Source organism: Diabrotica undecimpunctata, chromosome 4 (assembly GCF_040954645.1).
Source record: "Diabrotica undecimpunctata isolate CICGRU chromosome 4, icDiaUnde3, whole genome shotgun sequence".
NCBI lineage: Eukaryota > Metazoa > Arthropoda > Insecta > Coleoptera > Chrysomelidae > Diabrotica > Diabrotica undecimpunctata.
In genome coordinates, this window is record NC_092806.1 from 83,087,206 (window position 1) to 83,106,639 (window position 19,434).

The following is a 19,434-nucleotide window of genomic DNA, read 5'->3' on the forward strand; positions in this document are numbered from 1 at the left end:
TTAGTTTAAAGTGTCTTAACAATATTTTAATCATTGTAAGTGGGTTGTGGTGCAATATTTTTTCATCTTTATCTGTATTGAGAATAATTTCTTTATACTTACTTTTTAACTTTCAAACGAATAACATACAGGTTTTCTATAATTACAGCTAAACTTTGGAGTGTATAAAAATGTTTCAAACAAAACTGAAACGTCTATAATTTAAAATTATTGTTGATTATACATGGTCGGTTAGAACAACGGAATTTACCAAAGTTGTGTTTTTTAGGAACACCCTGTATATTAATGAGTTTGTATAAGGTTTTATAAGTCTAAAGTTACAATTTCCGAAATATTTACATTTTTATTAAGAAAAATGAAAATATTTAAAGGGATTTTAGGGGAAGTTTTCCTAGTGTAGTGTTATTTTTAAATAATTTAACATCTCTTACATCCAGCTATAGAATATACAGTGTGATCACTATTTTCAAATACAAAATTGTCTTATTTTTTTTTAATGGAACAGCCTGCATATTAGTATTGTATTTTGTAGATATTTAGAGAAGAACTATAGATTTTATGTTTTTGCAGATTTTTAATAATATATTTTGTATACCTACTGATATAATAAACAATAATTATAAAAATTATAATCTAATTTCATAGAAATATATTAAAATATCAAAAATTAAAAAAATATATGGCTATTAAAAATTAGATGAACTCTAATGCAAAATTGAATGAATTGATGAAATTGACCGATCCAACTGTCACTAGTTATTATTAAGCATACGCCCAATAGTCTACGTCAGATATTTGACCCCTAAAAATCATACGAACAAACTGAATTTTGTCGAGAATATCAATTTTGGGGTTCCAAAAAAGATGCAAAAGAGTTTACCACTTTTACCTCCGGGCTTCCCTCTAAAACCCCCCTCGTAGAGGGGAAATGGAAAAAATTTATTTACGAAGAATCTCTAGGCCGTAGAAAAAAATGTGTTAAATCAAAATTGCAGCTTAGATAATTTTGAATAAAAATGTTTATTAGCACTTTTTGTGTAGAAAAAATTTGTGACGGGCAAAGTTAAATAAAATTTGTATCATCAACTCGACGGTAAAAATTCGATATATTTTGATCAGAGTGTCCTATCGACAAAAATCAAAATGCGTTTTATAGGAGAAGAGGGCAGCTTTCATATGCAATTTTTGTATTTTGCCTCAAATTAAGTCAGTTTCTATAACTCTGTTCAATAAATAAACGTTGCTCGATTTTTGCTATTTTTTACGATTCCCGTGAGATCAATAAAATTTATCACTTTCATTGACCGGTAGTAGTGAAATTTAAACTTTTAGAAACCAATCTTCAAAACCTATAATATGAAATTTCAATTTGAGTTGAATTTAAACTTTTACATTACAAACGATCGTACGTGACGGGAAAACGTACTAGTGTAATTGAAAAAGTGCATTTTTAAACATTTTAGATCGTTTGTAATGTGAAAGTTTTAATTCAGCGTGTTTAAGCATATTTCAAATACTTCACATTTGGTGCCAAAATTTGAAACTAAAATTTTAGGCTGTATGTTTTGAAGATTAGGCTCTAGTAATCGTAACTCCATAGTAGCCGGTCAATGAAAGGGATAAATAATTTGTATTTATCTCATGAGAATCATAAAAAAAATGGCAAACATCGCGCCACGTTTATATATTTATCACCTTTACAAAAACTGATTTTGTTTGCGGCAAAATAAAAAAAAATGCTTACGAAAGCTGCTCCCTTGACCTTTAAAACTCTTGATTTTTGTCGATAGATATACCAATAGATATGTATAGATATGTTGTGACATGTAGAGGTCACAAATACAGACATGAGAGTTAAGTGTTCCAATTAATTTTAGATAAGTGGGATGGAAAGCGACCATGGTTTAATTTTAAACAAGTTAATACTGACATTTAGTGCTCTAGTATAATTATAGGTCAAATGAGAAATGTTTTTTGGAAGTGTTGGGTGAATGCTAAAATAATGATTTTTAGATTAGCTTCCCACTTACAACTTATATTAGGTTTGAGAGCATTATTCAAATCTTTTCAATTAAATACTTTGTCAATATGGTGGCAACTGTGAGTACTTTTTGCGGCCATATCCGCAATTTCATTACCTTCGATGGAAGGGAAACTTATCTTTTTAATTCGGATTTTCAAATTCTGGATAACTCATACTTTTCGTCTGAGGAGGAGCCTGAGTTCTCCGCCTTTTATTTGTTTTTGATTCTAACGCGGTTTCATTAGCTGCTTTTATATTTGGTTTATTTATATATATGTATATATATATGTATATATATATATATATATATATATATATATATATATATATATATATATATATATATGAGCATAATAAATTTTTTTGGTTGCTGGTTCTAAATCCGGAAAGTTTTCTAGAGTATTTAATATATCAAATTTATTGCTGGTGTTAATTTTTGAATAAGCTGGATTATTAATTGATGATTTGGCATCCTTAAAACTCACGAAAGCCATTCCCTTTTTATATCATGTTGTTTCTTATATATTGGACAATTTCTTGATATTGACGGATTATCGGAAGATTTACAGTAGATGCACATTTGCAACTCATAATTACATTCAGTGGAAGAATGATCATTTGCGCATCGAGAACAACGAGCTTTGCCTTTGCATTGGGAGATATTGTGACCGTAACGCAAACATTTTGTACATTGTACAACTGGGTGGATCTATTTCTACAGGGAAATTAATTATATTGATGTTAATGGAGGACGGAATTTTATTGCCTATTAAATTTATTACTCCCAATCGTCTATTAATAAAATCTTCTTTTTTGGTTTCAGTGTTTATTATTTTTCGATTCATACTTTGCACATCAGCCACTGGAACAATCAAATTAATTACCTGCTTTAAGTATTTCTTAGTGAAAAATGTATTAACACCGCGGATTAAGCCCTTTTTATGCGTGAAAAAATTTGGTATAGAAGCGATCAACTTATTTAAAGTATTTCATGGTTAATTAGTAAATTAGCTAGTTTGTATGTTCTGAAAATAACCTTAACACATTTTAAACGTATAGAATGAATATCAATAACATCGTTTCTAAATTCAATTATTTGTTATAAATAAAAACCAATTCTAATGGGAAAAAGACGACCGAGGTTTTTATCAGTATGTTCCAAAAATACCTGATATCACTTGAATCAGCTGGTTGATATTTATTATTAAAGTCATAATTGTTTACATTTGAGAATATTGTATCCATTGAACTATCATTATTATTATTTATATTAATCGAGGGTGGACTAGGTCCACTCCCCCCATTACTTGCCATGGTCTATATAATAGACCTGCCTCCTAAACCCTTTTCACTAATTATTGCTATAAAGTAGTACTATTGGTAAACACTGCACTGAAAACACGACGTAGGCGTAGGTCCGATGCCTTCAAATGTAGAAACACGACTGGAATCTACCAAAAAACTGCCAAAAATTAATATTTGTTGGGAGTGCTCCGAAAAAACTAAAACCACTTTGACAGTTATTTTGACTTGAATGGATAATTAAGTCTAAGAGAAATCATTTTCATTCAATTCTTGGTGTACCTGAATTTTAAATGGGTGGAAATTATTTTTCTTTGTTGTATACTTTAACTCTGTATTATTGCTAAATTGGCGCGTATTTATATGTGGATTCTCTATTAATGTACTTTACCTCGAAATTCATTCCCATCCCTAAAACCGTTTTTGGTATTAATGGTTTTAAAAATTGCACATTTCCCGAAGAAACGGAACGAAAGTTTTTCGAAGGCTTTTTTGTAGGATTTCTTCTGTGTGGATATCTCTGATTATATTCTTTTAAAGGTAATAAACAGTTTCTAAGGCATTCGCCAAATACAAATATCGTACCTAGCAATTCTTCATAAAGAAAAATTCATATTTAAAATATAAATTTTTTTTTGAAAATATGCAACTACAACAATATTACCAGCTTTTGTGACACAAGTAGATACTATTTATTTTAATAAATATTTTGACAGATACATTTAACGTTCGTTGTTTTAAAAGCATACTTTGTCAGTACTGCCATGTATTAAAGCAAAGCCATCATAAATTCATTTATTTGCTCAAAATTGCTAAAGTAGATTTTAAAATTGGTTGTTTGTTTATTAAATAATTAATTTATGGATATTGATTACATTTATTAGTATGGGAAATATTATTTTGTAACATGATGAGTTTTTTGAGCGATGAATCAACTAATTTTTACTAGCACACGTTTTTCCTAATGATTGATATTTTGATTTATGTTTATAAAATTAGATTAAATTTTTGTAATTTTTATTTGTTATATTTCAGTAGGTACACAAAATTTATTAATAAAAAATCTGCAAAAGCATGAAATCTACAGTTCTTCTCTAAACATCTACAAAACGAAATATGATAGGGATGTAAAATCTAATACCAACAGAAAGGTTGTGATGTTTTCTACAAAATACAATACTAATATACAGGGTTTCCGTTAAAAAAATGAGAAAATTTTGTATTTGAAAATAGTGATTACACTGTACATTTATTACAAAGATATTAAATTATTTAAAAATAAAACTACCCTAGAAAATCTGTGACATACCATTTACATTTTTGTTACCTTCGAAACCTAATACATGGTTCTTTAAATATTATCGCTTTTCTCGATAAAAGCGAAAATATTTAAAAAATTAATAACTTTAGACCTATAAAACTTCATACAAATATTTCATATTTTTAAAAAATAAATTCAAAAATGGTTTAATATACAGGGTATCCTATTTAAAAAACACACAACTTTGGTTCACACCGTTGTTCTGACTAACCCTGTATAATCGAAAATAATTTTAAATTACAGACATCTTTGATATACATAAGTTTTGTTTGAAACATTTTTATATACTTATAGCCGTAATCAAAGAAAGTCACAGGTTTGGCGCACACTGTATGTTTGTTTTCTTAAAAATTACGCAATATATAAAAGAGAGTTTAATAAATTGAAACAAATTAATTCATTTACACTTAGTATTTATTCAAATATTATTCAGTTCATATTCAATGTTTTATTCAATTGAATATGTGCACTATGAGTTTTTTACAGCAGACTTAACACTACACTTTATTTGGTATTAAGAGAGATTGAGAGAAGGGGTGAAAGTCCAGTCATGTATGCAAAACGCTTACGAAGTTAAAAAATATTTAGTAAGTTTTTATAAACGTAAATTTCTCCTTCTATAAAATAGTATAAACTATATACTAAGCTATACGCCCAAGGAACGACTGCTTGAAGCTATAAACTCACACGACAACTATGCAAAGTTGATCAGGCGACTCCTCTCGATTTGGCTTAAATTTTACAGACGTATTATATACGATAAAATATGGTGATTTACCAAATTTCAATTTTTTGTAGTCTGGCAAATATTAAATAGAATTAGTCAGACGAAATCACGTGCCGTGAGTGGTGAAATGTAGCCGAAATCACGTACTCATAATGAGTTCTAGTAAATTTTGAATTCGATTATTGGCGGTGCGTGAGAAAATATGTTTCCTTGCTAGTCACTTTACGTTGTAACAATATAATATTATATTTCTGCTTATAATAATAAAAATAATACATTAGATCTAGTTTATGAAATAAGTTTTCATTCATATTAATAATGTGTCGACTGAGCGGTCGAGTGGAAGTCGACTATACACCTAAAGATGTAAAATACTCATATTAGTATATTTTTTTTATTTCAGGATATTCAATTATTTAGTCTCTCAATAGAAAGAGTACTAACAACCGCAGATGCTTGTTTCATCTGTATGTACATAATGTCTTTTAAAAACATCCAAAAACTTGCTTATTTGGAAGAAGATATACATCGGGTCATGCATTCCATGAATTTAATTGTTATATTTCCATTAATACTCTCCGAAATTGATTCTAGGTATTGCGTTTACGGCAATAAACATAACGAAACGCAATTATCAAGATTCGAAGTATATTTCGAGAAAAAATTAATTCTCTTGAATGTTAAATAACCGAAAAGTCTATTTAATAACGGAATTAATCAATGCCCTGACATTATGTCGAAATGTGTTTACACAGGAAAATAAAGACACCACAGATGAATTAACATGTGAATCAGCAGATTGCTGCAACTACACAACGAAACAAATACTTTCATTTTATAAGCGTTAATAAAAAACTAAAAATTCCGTCAAAGGAAGAACTGAAATACAAAGTAAACGTTTAACTTGCATTGTATGGTACAGGAATGATAACACAGCCCAACAAAATGAAAAAAATTTAGTGCTTAAGAAATAGAATTTTAAGTATTTTTGATGCTCTGATTTCAAAAATTACTTCTTTTTTTCACTTTTTCACAGTGCTTTTTTTTGGAATCGATTGTGTAATTTTGACTTCGCTGGAAAATATATACACAAAGGCATCTGGAAATCACCAGACGGACTTACAGTAAATATGATAGATCATGCTATTGTAGAGTTAAGACACCAATGCAAATAATAAACGTCTGCACCAGAAGAGGAGCAAATGCGGATTCTGTTTACTAGGGCTGTATTCTGTAGGGTAACGGCCAGAATTTTAAACATTTAAAAAAGTAAATAGGTTCTAAACATGAACGGTACAATGTAGAAGGCCCCTCAAAAATACAAAAATTAAGAATATAATCAAAATATAATCATAAACTAGAAAACAGACTAAAACATAAATGAAGGGTGGGAAGGATGCAGAAACATAATGAAAGAAGCAGCTGGAGAATTACTAGACATGGAAGGTAAAAAATGAAGAACAAGAACGAATGACTGTTTTAACTAAAAATGTTAGATTATAACGGAAATAAAAACATATTACTAATGCAACTTTTACTGAAGAAAAAAATCCACAAGCCGATAAAACGAGAAAATTTACCAGAAACTGAACAAAAGCTAAAAGGAATTCAAACAAAAAAAGTAAAGAGAGAAGGAGGGTAATATATGGACAGAACAGCAAAAAAATCGTTCGTGATTGTTTTTAATTATGTGTTCTTAATATGCCATATGCTAAATTAAAACTAAATTCTTTGCTACTGACACGGTTCTTGGTAAAACTAGTAGGAACGGCTAAATTGTACGATAACTTGAGGGATCTCGCTTAGGGCTAATTTGATTATTTCTTTGCTGGAGTATAGGTCCAAAATAACTTTCTATATGGGTAATTTAATTGTTCCCAAAAAAAAATTCTTTCCCCTTATTTTATCACTTTTTCTTGCATAGCGGGCTGTAGATGCTCAAAAAACTATATCAAAAATACATTTTTTATGTAAAATTTTCCGCTGATCACGATCCCGTTGTTATCATTAGTTTAAAAAGTCTTCAAAAAATTCGAAAATCCTCTTTTTCTTAAAAAAAAATCGTATCTCAATTCATATCTTTTTTTTTTCTTTCAAAATTTAGGAAAAGTTGTTAAAAAGTATATACTTTAGGTCAAAAATAACGCCTCTTATATCAGATGATGAAATACATTCACATGAATGGGCAAATTTCTAATTTTTCCGAAACTTTACGCCTTTCTTGACAGTTTTCTGAAATTTCTCATTATTTTCTCAAATCCCGCTCTGAGATTTGGATTCACGATAAAATTGTACACAAAATATTGTGTTTTATTATGATTTTTCAGCAATTAATTATATGTCTTGAGTAATTGAAAAAAATCATTGTCTTGCAATTTTCACAATTGTAATTTATTAGTTATAAATTATTACACGTGCAAGATAATACAAAATAAATTACTAAAACTGTATTTATTTTTTTTCCAAAATTTTAATTTACACGCAAGAATTATGGGCCCTGGAAAAATGCCAAAAATCCTAAACAATTTATTTATTTTTATTGATCTTAATATGGACCAGTCACAATTTTCTAAATTTCAATTTATTATTTTCAGAAATTGCTCAGAAGAATTCAGAAATGTAACTCATAATATTCTTGTTTCAAAATAACAACTATTACTTGTTTTGTAAAGAGAGAGACTTTTTAAATTGTAGATTTACGGTAAATTTCGGACTTTTCAAATTAGGATAGGTATTTAAGATGAGCTTAAGTAAACAAAATGTTATATTGTAATATCAAATCTACCTGCATTTTTTCAAGGATTAATTTTGGTTACCACGAAACAAGTCATTAAGGGAATTAGTAGAAAGTGTTTTGTCTGATATTTTTGTACACAAGTATGGGAATTGGAAAGTGTTGGCGTTTGGAGAATTGAGTCGGGGATGTTTATTGGTCAACAGAAAATTATGGAAGGGATTGAGAGACGAGAATGATTTTTGAAGCGGAAAAAGGGATCATCTGCTGTTGGACGGGAAATGAGAAAAGATATCAAATCGATAAGTGTGTGTTTTTTTAAACGTTGAAAGAAAAGTATAGATTTTGTGAAATAGTAGTGTCAGTAAGTTTTGAAAGCTGATTTGCCGAATGAAAAGGGTGCGGAATTTGTAAGTACCAACAAATTATTATTCCCGAAGAGATTCGTAGTAAAGCAGATAGGGGCAATTCCAAATGGAGATAGAAAAGTGAGTCAGTACGTTCTTTTAATCCAGTGGTTCCCAACCTTTTTCCCATGATCTCCCCCTTAGACAAGTTTCACCAGTTATGAATACTACAATCGACCCCTCACCCCCCACCCAATTAAATTGAAACAAATAATGAATCTATACAAAAGGTAAGTATCCACATTTATTTATTTTTACATTTCGTAAAATGATAAATGGTTATATATGTGTAAAATAATTGTTAATGGCTTCCTTGGGCCTGGTGTCCCTCACATAATTTCTTTATGTCTGGCTCAATTTTGGTTAATAACAACCTCAAATCCCGTCTTTCTATTATATCGAGCCTATTTCTTTGTCTGTTTTTCAATATATACACAGAACTAAAACCTTTCTCCACTAGATATGTTGTGGGGAATGCCAATAATAATCATTTGATTGCATTCCACAAGATTGGATACACTTCTTTTATCCGCGGCCAAAATTTTTCGTACCCACACTCCCGAAACAAACTTTCAATTTCAACATCATGTCTCAAATCAATCAAGTTTTCTTGAAGAGAAGAACATACCGTTGAAACTTCCATGCTGAAAAGATTGATAAAATCAAGTTGGCACTTTCAGACTAGTCAAATCTTGGAATCGGGACTTCAGATCTTCTTTCAGTGTTTGAAGGTGGAGGCAGTATGTTTGAAGATCCTCAGAATCACCACAAGAAGATTTCAAGTTGGGGAATTTGGTGCATATTTTCTTCTCTCTCTTTTCTCCATATTTTCTTCAAAAATAGATAGTTTGTCAATGAATGCTCCGACTACTCCCTTCGCTTTGGCCATATTTATGTTCTTCCCCTGTAGTTGCAGGTTCATTTCATTTAATTTTTGAAAAATATCTGATAAGTAAGCGATGTCATTTCGCTTCTCTTGTAGTTCTGTACTCAGTGTGGGGTCAGTAGTATTAAGAAATTCAATAACAGTATCCATGAGACTGAAGAACCGCCTTAAGCAATTGAGTTTAGAAAGCCAGCGGACTTCCGTATGTAGTAGCAATGTATTAAATATCTCATCATTTTCTTTACAAAGTGTACGAAATATTCGATCATTCTTTGGTTTTGCTTTAATTTTATTTACCGCATCTATGACAAGTCGAAGAGAATCGTGCAACCTCCCACTCAAATTCTTGGCAGCCAAATGCTCTCTGTGAATGACGCAGTGAACACACAAAATTCCAGGTACTGCTTGTTTCAGATGTGCAATAAATCCCCAATGGCGTCCTGTCATTGCTGCTGCACCGTCAGTAGCACAGGCGATCATACTCGTATTTAATAAGGGAATCTCTTTTTCCTCAAAAAATCTCTTAATGACCTCAAATATGGAAGATCTTTTTGTATCAGTAATCAGACTTCTAAAAAATAGCATTTCCTCGGCTATTTCTCCATTGTCGTCAATGAATCGGACATATGACAGCAGCAAAGCTGTGCTGTCACTCAGGATACTCTCGTCAAGTTGCACAGTAAACTCTCTGCTTTTCAATTTGTTGCAGAGAACATCTTCGACATTCGCTCATATTTCATCAATCCTTCTGGAGACAGTATTATTGATGAGAGGAACTGCATCTGTTACTTGGCTGGCCTGACTTGGTCCCAACATAGTATCAACTATCTCTTTGACAGCTAGGAGGATGAGTTCTTCTCCAATTGTGTGCGGCTTGCCACTTTTTGCTATTAAGAATGATACCTTGTAGGAAGCAAGTAAACCCTTGTCGTTTTTCTTGGTAACTTTTGCAATCGATGACCCAACAGTAACTCGCCTTTCATATTTTGCCTTGAGCTCCTGTAAACGAAAGAAATACACATTCACTTTAATTATTATAAGTAATGGTAATAAAGTTTAAAAAAGGTTTTCTTTCAGTCTGACTTTTGGTAATAGAAAGTAAAAATAATTATAATATGTTGATACCTAGGTACAGTTACGATCACTAAATAGTTTACACTTTAATTTTTACATTGTAATACTTTTGACATAAAAGGTGCGTTTAAACGGGGTAAGAATTTAAAAAATAGGCCCCTAGATACGTAAGTCTGTAAACTATTCAATGATTGTAACTGTACATGGAAAAATTACATCCTACAAACAAAAGACTTTTACTCACCGCAAAATATTGGACGGTTCTGTCTGACTTCTCTGGATGAATCCTCTTCAAGTGATCCATAAGACGAGGCGACTTCATGGATTCGTTTGACAAAGATTTTGTACAAATGAGACACAATGGTAGATTCTTATTTCCTGACAATTCAATGAATCCATATTTCAAATACTCCGTTGAGTACTGCCGGCACTTTTTTAGGTGCTGACATTTTGGGAGCAAAACAAAAGAGTAATTAATTACAACTTATTGAGAAGGCAAAGAATAAAAACACTATCTCGCAATTCTCAATAAATAACTATATTGCCACGCGTCGACATCTCTGTCCGAATTCTAACATTGTAATAATGATTCTATAGTTCGTCCCAAACCCTTCTTTCAGTGCGTCATAGTTGATCGAATTCTCTCTAACACATTAAGCTAGAAGTGACAGAAAAAAACGTGAGTCTGTGATTATTATACATAGAACTTAGAAAATTATTTATCGTAAGCTAATTCTACTTACGGATGTATAATTGGTTGGAGTTTAGAATACGCTAAATAGATATCCAATCAATGATGCGCATAAATATAATTTGATGCAGATTGTCTCGATCGTGACAGTACTTTCACAATGTCAACTGATAAAATGATAATTGTCATTCCAGGTTAGTATTTTCAGACATTTTACAGTGAAAATTTAATTTTGTATTTATTTATTGTATAATAAAAATATTTTAAATATGCCGAGATATATCGAGAAAGAACAAAGACTAATATTAAAATTATTAAATTATTTTCAATTATAAAAAGACAGATTACGACCCACAACTGTCAAATTTAACTAAAATGTCATGCAATAATTCTCGACATTCTTAAAATCCTATATGACGCCAAAATTAGTGACGCACTGAAAGAAGGGTTTGGGACAGACTGTAATATTGTGACGCCTCGTGTTCGATAAGATCTGTGACTAGACGAGATGTTTGTGTTATTATTACCTGCATTGGTATACATATATTTACTTTTTATTATCCTATGGATATCCGATCGAAAGTATTATATATTTTTTTCTCTTTTCTTATTTTTCTCAATTACCCATTTCTCGTTTTCCGGATGCTAAACGCCCCCTTATCGCCCCCCATATCGCCCCCTTCGCTCTATCGCCCCCCTGAATATCTCAAATCGCCAACCTTGGTTGGCGATCGCCCTCAGGTTGGGAATCACTGTTTTAATCGACAGGACTGATTTTATAAGTAGAAAAAGGAAAGGAGTTTTTTTGATAAGAGATTTAATTAAAATGCAGTTTAACTAAAGTACAGTAGAACCCCTCTCGTCCGCCCTCGGATAGTCCGACGCTCCGGGTAATCCGACCTGCTTGGCTTCGCGGAAATCCCCGGCGGTCGATTTGTTTACGACGAAAATTTCTCCGAAAATCACAATCCATTCTGTCAGTATTATTTCGAACTTTGTGAGTTAAAGTGTGTACATTATTTTCAACATGTCAGGAGCAAAACGTAAACACGTTACGCGTTCGTTAAGTGAAAAACTTGCAGTGCTTCAAAGGCTGGACAAAGGCGAATCACTACAAAAAATTGCCAAGGAACTGAATGTAGGCGTTACGACTATTAAGGATTGGAGAAAAAATCGAAAAGAAATTGAATCACATACAATGACGATAGTAGATGGAGAAAACGCTCTTAAAAAGCGAAAAACATTAAAAAAGACTAAACTTGAACTGCTTGATAGTGCTCTATGGATGTGGTTCAGTCAAGAAAGAAGGAAGGGAACTCCGATATCTGGCCCAATTATAAAAGAAAAGGCAATAATTTTGCACAAAAAACTAGAAGTCGGAAGTGAATTTAAAGCCAGTGAAGGCTGGATTGATCGTTGGAAAACCCGTCATGGTATCCGGTTTGTCTCAATTTGTGGTGAAAAATTATCTGCTGACGTCGAGGCGGCTAAGGAGTTTTCTGTGAAGTTTCAACAAATTGTAAAAGAAAATGAACTGTTACCTTGCCAAGTCTATAACATAGACGAGACAGGCCTAAACTATAAAATGCTTCCAAACAAAACCTTAAGTGCGTCAAATGAAACCGTAGCGGGAACGAAACTCATGAAAGATAGGCTAACTGTTGCTCCTTGTAGCAATGCTGATGGAAGACACAAGCTTTCGCTGTTTGTCATAGGCAAATCTAAGAAGCCCAGGGCTTTCAAAAACATAAACTTATCATCCGTGCCGGTTTATTATCGCAACCAAAAATCTGCTTGGATGGACTGCAATCTTTTCAAATCTTGGTTTTTTGACGAATTTGTGCCATGTGTTGAGAAGGACTTGACGAAAAAAAATCTTCCTGTTCGAGCTCTACTGCTATTAGACAACGCACCATCGCACCCTTCTGAGGAAGATTTAGTAAAAGGGGATATAAAAGCTATCTTCCTCCCACCAAATGTCACATCACTTATCCAGCCTATGGACCAGGGCGTGATAGAATGTTTTAAAAGGCGTTATCGCCGAAAATACATAAGCTCGATTTTAGAAAAATCCGAAGAAGGATGTGATATTTTCCAAGCCATGAAATCACTCAACATTAAAGATGCTATCTATACAATGGCTGAGTCTTGGGCAGAACTAAATCCTGACACGCTAAGAAAATCTTGGCGTAAGCTTTGGCCAGAAGTTATGATCGAAATTGACCAGGTCGAAGATGAGCAAAACGACGTGCAGGAAATCGTTACCAATCTTCAGACCCTGGATGCAAATATACCTGCTAGTGAAGTTGAGGAGTGGATTGAACAATGTGACAAAAACTGCGAAACCAGTGAAGTGCTGAACGATAACGAAATTGTTGCCGCTGTTATGGAACGTGACGGTGACGGAATCGTGAACTCAGAATCCGACAGTGATGATGATGACGAGCCTCCTGTCCGGATTTCACACACCGATGCCAAGAATGCTTTTGAAATTGGCCTTCAGTACATTGAGCAGAACTCAGCATCAACACCGATGGACATCGTGTGGATGAAAAAATGGAGGAACATTGCAGCTAAATCCAGAATTTCATCTTGTAAACAAAAATCTATTACTGATTTTTTTACTAAGTAGGCCTACATAGGTAAGCACTAATTTTTATGCTACCTTTTTTGACATTATATATTTACATACATATTTAATAAATAATGTACAAACAAAAGCTTTCTTGTATTTTATTGAAATATAATTATTTATTATATCACTGTAGAGAATAATACAGTCGTTTTTTAAAAACACATACATACGTCATACACAATGACTTTTTCTGATAATCCGACCTTTCTTACGTTCCGACCATACTGCTAGTCCCGAGGGTGACGGATTAGAGGGGTTCTACTGTATAGAGAGAAATTTATTGAGACGAGACAATAGATTGGACTAATTTTCATATTGTAATTTTATATGTGAAAGCTATATGATTTGGGGAACATGTATTTCTAAGGGATTTCATTAGTTGTATAAACCGTTTCAAAAAGTTTATTTTACTTCTTCTTCTTATGGTGCCGTGCACCTATAGTGCGTTGGCGAATTATCTTAAGGTCAGACGTCTGTCTTTTGCGGCATGCAAAAGTTCGCCAGTGTTAGTTACGCCTGTCCAGTTCTTTATATTTCGCAGCCACGACATTTGTTTGCGACCTACTCCTCTCTTGCCCTATTTTACTATTATATATTAATTGTATTTCACAAATTAGAGTTTTTTTTATTCATTCCTTTTACTCCCTATACTTTATATATATATATATATATATATATATATATATATATATATATATATATATATATATATATATATTAAACCTAGAGCTAAGATTAATACTATTACAAAAATTAATATTAAACTCATCAGTCTTCTGGGTTGAACCGCGTCGATATCCATTGGGCCGAGCTTTCGACATCCTCTCTGATGTCTTCTTCAGGGCTTCCGAGGTCTCAGTCTCCCGAGCCCCCAGACACTACTACACTCACTAATCACTTCACTACTGTGAAGTGACTAGTGAGTGTCTATTCTTTAGCTTTTCTAGAATATCGTGGATTTTTGGAAGAGCATATAATATGGGGAAATTGATGTACGAGTAATATTGTTGTCTAATAATTTGTTTATTTGTCGTGTGATTGCTTCTTGTATAGCTTTCGGATGCCTAAAATTTCTTACGTGTATAGGATTTTTGTCTTTTGTTTTAATAGGGTGTTTTATTTCAGAAGTAAATGTTAGCTTTTTTTTCGTCGTAAAATATGTCTTTGTATCTGTAACACAGTTTTTGATTTTTTTCATTCTGATGTCAACAAAAGTTTGAGGTTACATTTGCGTCGGAAGATTTTCTTGGTGACTCCCTCTAAGCGGCTATATGCAAAACTAAAAAGGCAAATCTCGTAAGTATTAACTTGTAACCTCGGAAACCTTTTTTTGGAGTCACTGCGAACGGCAGCCAGATGGTCGGTGGAGAGTGAGTCGTGGGTTCGAAACTAGCTTTTGGAACCGGGAATGGGTCCAACGGACGAAATAAGTAAAGGTAGAACAGGATAAGAGATATTAGAAAAGATATAGAAATAAACAAAAAGATAGACAGGTAAAATTACCAAAAATAAGATAAGATAGAAACAGGGCGCCACTTAACTTTTTGGGTTCAAGGAGAAAATTAAGAAACCTTAGAAAAGAAAAGAGGTAAAGAAAGATATTTAGGTTCCGAGACCAAATCCAAGGAAAGATATCAACAGTTAATTATTAAATAACTTTGGTCAACACACTATATAAACAAATAATAAATAGATATAAGGTTAAATGCTCGAATAAATGAACTTTGAAAAATTAAAGACAAATATCGGGCGCAATTTTAATAATCAAATCTTCTCCAACTACTTTCGCTTTCTACAGCATCAACCGGGGCATTTCGTCAAATTTGGGCTATCCAGCAAATGCAGAATGTAATAAACATGAAATTAAACATGAATTGTACATAACACTACATTAAAACAAGGATAGTTTAAAATTATTTAAAAATTATTCTACGCTACATTTTTGTCGGCAACAGGAGAGAGAATCATTCTCTCTCATAATTTGATTATTAAAATTGTGCTCGATATTTGCCTTTAATTTTTCAAAGTTTAAATAATAAATATATTAGGTGGACTCCGTCCACTTACTTACGAAACTTAATCAGCCTGATCGTTCTTCTGGTCGAAGATATAATAATTATTTAATATAATAAACATTCTTCACCATAAAGAAACGAAAGCTTCAGTACTTCGGACATGTCATGAGGCATACTAAGTACCGGCTGCTACAGTTAATAGTGAAATGATATTTATTTAACTGCTGTCTTTATTCAATTTATAATGTCTTTATTAAAAGGTTCTTATTTTAATTTATTAAAAAGCACGATAACTTATATAAGTTTATTAACCCCTAAAAATTACATTATTTATGTCAGGCGAACGTAACAATTAAAATCGCGGCCGCGAGTCTTCAGATATTAACTGACTCCTTCAATGAAAAATCCATTATTATATATGAAAACATAACTGGCCTAGAATTCAGGAGAATCCCTCTGATTTAGACTAGAAGGTCAATCCGGGTCATCGTTTCGACCTTTTCTTTCAGGTAAATTTTCTGCCAGCCGCTAGAATTATCTCGTATAATCTACAACATAACAGAATTAGTCATAATATATTTACGGTTATTTTAGGCCATGATATTTATCGTAACAATAGTCCAAGGAAGAATCGACAGTAGGAGGGGACCGGGAAGAAGACGACACTCATGGATGCATAACCTGCGACAATGGTTCGGACTAACATCGACCGAACTGTTCAGAGGTGCCGTAAACAAAGTCAAGATAGCCTTGTTAATAGCCAACGTCCGAAACGGATAGGGCAAAGGAAGAAGAAGAAGAATAAACATTCAGAGGTATTGTTATATCAGGAAACTTATTAGGAGTCGAGAAATAAAATTCATTGATAAAACAAAACAATATATTCAACACCACTATGATATAGGCAGCTGAATGTACACACATGTAAAAAAATCACCATCAATTATTAAATGGTGGTATACATATAACAATAAACAGTATTATAATTAGGAAATACCTTTACAAATACAATAATATAATAAAAGCATGCACAGTTTAAATTATCAGCGAAGAGAGCCTGATAGTATTTAAAAATATTCAACCTTGATTAAGAAATCTCTATTTGCTCTTTATGGGCTTATCTCGAGATAACGGGTTAAAAATGTATAACAATTATAGCAAATAACAAAATGATTAAATTTAAATTCTAAAGAATACAAAAAGGTTTCAAGAATTCAGAGTTATAAAAATTAAACCAACCCGCACTTGGTTGTAAGTTAATTATCTGTATCGCACTGTTGTTTAATGATTAACTGAGAATTAAATGTTCGTAATTTAGAAGATCTTAATAGCTGATTGAAAGTTCGTATGAAAATATTAAATGTTCCTTGATTGAATGCTAACTCAGTAGTTAACATTAACTACAAGAGAAGAAATAGTCGACGGAGATTCGCTCAGATAGTTAAAGATAATATGATTATGATAAACTTACGATAAATCTTGATGACTTCTGCACTACTTCACTGAAGCTATTAAAATACTTTACTTGTATTAAACACTGAAGTTAATTAAATTAAAGGTAGTTTATACGAATCTTTAATCTAATATGGTATTAGATTAAGAAACTCAAACATTTAATTGTATAAACACTTAAAGAAAAAATTCACAGAGACGGTAAGATAACACAGAGACGGTAATATAGTCAAGCGTCTTTACTCAAAGATCGCCCTGCCAGAATTGATCTTCTTCCTCTCCAAATTTACCAAACTACCCAAAAAAGGTGGTATATCCCCCACTTAAAAATGACAGACCAGCCGGTATCAATTTCTAAGAGGATAAAAGGTTCAAACGAATATAGAAAATAACGGGACCCTTCTAGTTAGGACGTGATAAAAGATAAATCCTTTTGGATTAGGTTCTCTCAGAAAAATACTACAACCTGCTTTCGACGATGTTTATCAAATTTATCAAACAGAAATTGCCTAAAACCGGAAAGAATTAACCGAGGATTAACCAACCCGGCGTCTTTAATAAGTCGGACCTTCCGTGTTTTGAGGTAGTCTGTAGATTCCAATGAAATTTCCCTATGGTAAACACGACCATCCGCGTATATATTATTTGCAAATACGGCCATCGGCATCTCAGCAACAGAGGTAAAAGGATTAAAAATTATTTAATATTTTAATTATAAAAAAAATGTTACAAACTTTACATATTTTAAATTTGTCAGCTGTGAGATAAAAACGTCTAATTAGTTTAGTAACATGGAGAAAATACGGAAGGGAAACAATAATGAAAGGAAAATAAAGATACTTATAATATTATCGATCTAGAAAATCGTTATAGACCAAGCGATAAAGGTTTTTATTTTGTGTTTGTTGGGCATAAAGAAAAAAATCTTGGAAGGCTTTTCCCAATTAAAATCGGCTACAACCTACTCAGTAGTCAACCTAAAATCAGTAGGAATAAACCGGGTGAAAGTGATATTTAAAACTTTGGAATCAGCTAATTTTCTGGTTAAACATTATGTCATTAAACAAAATAATTTAGTTGCATATATCCCTAAATTCTACACCCACTAAAAAGATATAAAAATAGTTGATACTTTTTTTTTTCGAGGAGTACATACTAAATGCCATCATTTCCAATAAAGTAGTAAGCGTACAAAAGTTGAAAAGAAAAATAATAGATTCCGATGGAAATCCCTTTCATCATCCATATCAATTTCACGATACAATTTACCCATATCTCTATAGGCAACAATTACCCTCACTCCCAGTATTCAATGCTTTTTTTTTTTTTCGAAAAAAGCAAGCAACTTTTTTTGAAGATACCTACAGGTCCCATTTTTTGGGCAATGATTCCACTCACCCGAAGAAGAAGACAACAAAAGTTTGAAAAATTAACGAGAATCAATATTTTAAATATTATATCATCATCATCATGGCTTATTCACTCCTGGCCGAGTGTTTGCCGCCCTTTTGGGCTCTCTGATTCATTTATTGCGGAGAATCAATCCGCTGTTGTTTTTATTATTATAGCAGCGTGTGTAACTTGGCCCTGTCTACAATTTTCCTCCATTCTTTCCGGTCCTTACAGCGCTCCTTCCAATTGTAGATTCTCAACTTCTTTATGTCTCCTAAGACTTGATCTCTCCATCTTGTTTTGGGTCTCCCCTTTGGTCTCTTTGTTGTTGGTCTCCATCCAGTTATTCGCTTTAGCGTAGAGTCTGGGTTAGCTCTTTCTGTGTGTCCCAGCCACCTGAGCCTTTGCGTCTTCACGAACTTGATTATGTCTTCACCCTCGATGACTTCTTTAATTTCTTCATTGGTTAATCTTCTAAATTCGCCTACACTTATCCTCACTGGTCCCATTGTTCGTCGAATTATCTTTCTCTCTAAGATTTCCAACCTCATTTCATCTTTTTGTGTTAGGCACATCGTCTCTGCACCATAGGTGATCACTGGCCTGATTTCAGTCTTGTAAATTTTTAATTTGGTTTTCTTACTAATGTGCTATTCTTTCAGGAATTTTTGGTAGTTCCAGTAGGTTTTATTACCCAGTAGGATGCGTTCATTTATTTCATCCGTTCTATCATTTCTGTCATTCACCATGACTCCCAGGTATTTGAAACGGTGTA

General features: G+C 32.5%; 1 protein-coding gene across 2 annotated transcripts in view; it reads left to right on the forward strand.

The window, feature by feature from the left end:
* Positions 1-19,434, forward strand: part of Ars2 (arsenic resistance protein 2) — a 505,227-nt gene that overhangs the window by 153,712 nt on the left and 332,081 nt on the right. The window lies entirely within an intron of this gene.